This window comes from Lingula anatina, chromosome 6 (assembly GCF_051362555.1).
Source record: "Lingula anatina isolate TDL-2025a chromosome 6, LinAna3.0, whole genome shotgun sequence".
In the NCBI taxonomy this organism is placed as follows: Eukaryota; Metazoa; Brachiopoda; class Lingulata; order Lingulida; family Lingulidae; genus Lingula; species Lingula anatina.
In genome coordinates this window covers 17219672-17224261 of record NC_141772.1, presented here as the reverse complement: position 1 = coordinate 17224261, position 4590 = coordinate 17219672, and positions in this window count along the sequence as shown.

Below are 4590 nucleotides of genomic sequence, written 5' to 3'. Positions count from 1 at the left end.
ATGCTCAGATTTTTTTCAAGCAACTGAACTGGCCTTCCCCTTCTCGCCCATAGTAGCAACCACACATACAAACACTTTTTTTAATTTTCCGAAAGGTTAAAACCCTCAATGCTAAACCGAAGATGGGCTTCAGTAGACATTTTATGTATGGGGACGACTGGAACACATGCGAATAAAAAGAAAATCAGCTTTTGAAAATTGTCAAATTTTGCTTTTGAATTTGGATGATAATTGTACCAGTGGTTTTTAAAATATCCTCAGTTTACATTATTATCTTATCTTTTAAACAAACCGTGACATTTTTTTCAACTGCGTCCGGGGAGGGGGGGGGGGGGGAGGAGGGTTATCACTTCTTTAGGCCAATAGGCCAACTTTATATAGTTCTATTATACAAATCGTCAAACATTACATAAATCTAAAATAAATACATTATTCTGCAGCTATAAACCTGGACAAGATTGGTCTGAGTGGTTAATCCATTACCAATAACAATATAGGCTATGCCATTGCCAAGAGTTAGCAAGGATATTTTTTTCACAAATGTCATTGGAACAATAAAGTGATGTTTAAATGGATTGATTTCTATTAATCTATTCTAGCCAGCCTGGAAGGGTTTCCCGTGAAGAAGCAATTAGCAGAATTAGTGTTTCAGAGCTGGGTAAATAAATAAATAAATAAATAATTATTAAAGAGATAAAAGATTATATATTAATAGATATTTGATAAGCTAATATACATAAACTGTAAAAGACGAATGAAATGGATTCAACTGTTATTACCCTGAAATTAAAAGCTACTCACTCATTCGACTGCTTGCATAATTCTAAAGTAGGCCTTAGGGCCCTACATTTTTAATACTAGTATATGTTTGTTAAACTTTTTTCATGACTTTACAAGACACTGTCAAACAGTTTCTCCTTTCATTTCTATGCGGTCAATTTCACTTTACACCAAAACCCAAGGTGCAATTGATGTCACAGGTATGCTCTTAAAAATATTTAGTGCACAAATTGCAAACTATGTCTGGTTATTTTAGGGTCCCACGTGAAGAAGTTTGTATCAAAGTTTCACTCTCCTGGAACCATGAATAATACAAAATAATTCAACTTCTGTCCCCCAAAAAGGAACATGCGTTACTGTCACATATGCAAAACGTTCAAGTATGAAACGTTTTACTCACTGAAAATTCAATAATCACTGGTTTTCGTTATTTGATTTAACTTCTAAAAGTATAACGATGTAAAAAATTATAATAATCTTCTGTATAGAGCAATTAATTGTCTTTGAGCAACTTAAGTTTGCATGTTACTGAATATTTAAAAAAAAGGGAGAAAATACACCCTACCGACAGTAAAATAAGCATTAAATAAATTACTTTTCCCCTCGTGCTCCAAATATTATATATATCAGAAATGTCAAACTATCGTGGAATCACAATATATTTTTCGGTCAGCAAAGGAAAACATTGTTTTCTCTTGCACCAAATACTAAACAAAATGAAATATTTTGACAATTTTTCTAGGGAACATAAATTGTCAAACGCAATAAATTGTCCTTACATCGTGTCTAATTTACCATGACTGAACCACTACAAAATATGTTGGAACCTGGTATAAAAATTAAAATTAAATGACCCGGAACATACGTTACCGTACGTTTTTGGAACATACGTTACTATTTAGGGCTCTTTGCGTAATGTTAAAGACATGATTAAAATTAAAATTTGAATTTAAATTGAGACAGTCGTGGATTTTTGTTTTATACACATATATGTTTAAAAAATTGAATACCACTTTGAATTTATTCAATTTTTTTTTTTTTTTTTTTTTTTTTTTTTTTTTTTTTTTTTTTGACACTTCAACATGTGAAATGCACCTCTATATTGGGTTTGGGTGTTTATTATACAACCATAACATCATGCAGCGTCTTTTAAAAGTCATTTACGATTCCCATGACGGCTAAAAGTCTCTCTGGCATATGTAGCTGGCGACGGCTGCTGCTGTTCATTGATAGTAATGATACACACCGGTACCTGGAGATTTAATTTGACCGTGAGGTCCGCAGGTCCGTGACGCTATACTATACGATTTATATCAAAATTCTAATATCAAGAGGGGAGTATTGGTGTGATTTATTTTTCAGGAACCGAAGCGGAGGGGTGGGGGCGCAGGATCCCCCTGACAACCCCCTAAACCCACCACTGCTTAGGCTGCAGTGTTTTGCCTGTGCTGCGGCCTCATTGTGACGGCTAGCACAAAATTCATGCGTTGTAGGCCTACTGGTTGTGCTTACGCACGACAGGAAAGGTCTCAAAAAGTGTTAACTTTCGACCAGTTTGCGCTCCCACAAAAAAAGAAGGAGAGAAGAAGAAATAGAAGAACTAGCCAGTCCCTTCCTGTGTTGACGTGAAAAAAAGTGGGCAGGGGGCGTTTAAAACACCATTCTTTTTACAGCCCGCGCTCCGACTGCCTTGGGCAGCCGTACAGTAGGTGTGTGAGGAGGGGGCCTTTCCCCGACTTATTCCACTATTAGTTTATTAATTTTCACACGTTATTAAAATCTGGATTTTTTTTATACTTATGAAGTACTAACAATATATCGCAGATTAAAGCTCGAAATATTGTTCATGCATTGCATAAAATTGTTTTCAGTTTTAATTTGGCAGTTTTAATTGTGTAGTTTACTTAAAAACAGTTTTCACGCACCCTCCTGTCAGAGACGGGCTACCGCGGTACTTATTGCCCCGGTCCTTTATAAGGAACGAACAAAACCGGTAGTATTTAATTTTACTTAGCCACTAACATCATTATCTCGGCATTTTTTCTCTCCGCAACTCATGAAAAAAACATGACATGTTTTTACTTTTTATACCATTCGTTTTTTAAAAACGATTCAAAAATATTAATTTGTGTAAAAGAACATGAGTATGATTAAAGTAATATTAGTTCAGTTCGTATACGAAGTTCCGATTTCGTACGAGCACCAGAGAAAGGATTATGGAGAATCAACCATCGACAACAACGTTAATTCATGTATAGTCATTTTACATCATATTCAGAAAAAGAATGACAACTGATTTTTAATACAATTAAAAACGCCTGTGAAAGAACCCGGGACTCTTTCACGTTGTTAAATTTCAGTCTCTCGGTTGAAATAAAGAACCCGACGTTTTTAACGCGCTGCAAAAAAAAAAAAAAAAAAAAAAAAAAAATAGATAAATAAATAAAATAAAATAAGATAAAATAAAATAAAATAAAATGCCCCCTACTTCCAGAATGTATTGTTATAGGCAGGTATGAATCAAATTCAAACAGGATAATTCAGCTTTGATGGAAGCTGTCAACCGCACACGACAATGAATGATAGTTTTTTAAACAAACGTCAAACACAATTACTACACTCTTCTCTCCGAACATGTAAAACTCCTATATCCTTTGATTGACAAGGTGCCAATCAAATTCAGTTAGCTTGATAGTTGCTGTCAAGTAATAACAGTTTGATTGGCAGGTTATATAAACAAACGTCAATCACAATCATTACAGTGGATCACTATAGTCGTCGAACACATTTAGTTCAAGCTTCCTACATCATTTGATTGACAAGGTGCCAATCAAATTCAGTTAGTTTTGATAGTTGCTGTCAAGTAATAACAGCTTGATTGGCAGGTTATATAAACAGACGTCAATCATCGTGCACCGTGATATCTCTCGCTGTGAGTACGCCGAAAGAGAGCGCTAAAATCTGAAGTTAGTAATTAACTTGCAATATACTGTACATGTATTTCGAGAGAATATATACAACATGTTTCCACCTTCAGCATGCCTAATACGACACTCTAGATTACAAATTATTTTGTAAAAAGAAGAATTTAGCAAAAGAAACCAATTTAAAACAGATTCAAGTAAAGAAATATGACATTTGACGTCATTCTGGAGGTAGCGCACGAGTCATTTCAAAATTGGTACAACTGTAACCTTGCTTGGTTACTTATTTTTATGAGAGCGACGGCTTGAAATCACAGTATGTGCTCCAGCATGTGCGTGGAAGAAGGAAGAATAAATGTATTTGCATAATGTGTGGAATATTGACAGATTCTTTTACTGTCAAAGTCTACTTTCTGCAAAATAATAAGTAACTAAATAAATGAATAAAACGATACTAAATCATCTTCATTAAAGGTGACATTCGTGTTGTGGTTGAGATAAGTGGTTTAATTTTTGCGGGGCTAAATGTTAGCAAGGACCTGTGATAATAAGTGGATGGGAAACAAAAATACAACTGTAAAGAAAAATATTACTATCCTATTTAAAAAACAAACCGCTTCTTCGCTCTTGTAACTATTTTGTTAGTTTATTTTACTGCAGTAAGCGTGGATAAAATAGTTCAAAACGCCCTTACAGTGCCGTTGTTTTTGCGACTTCAGCTGCTGCGGTTAGGTGAAGGGGCGGATCCAGGATTATTAGAAGGTGTGTGTGTGTGTGTGTGTGTGTGGGGGGGGGGGGGGGGGGGGGGGGGGGGGGTCCGGACCGACAGGCTTCAGATGCAAAGTAGACCATCGCCCTTTTGGTGTGGGGTTTGGGGCCTGCTCAA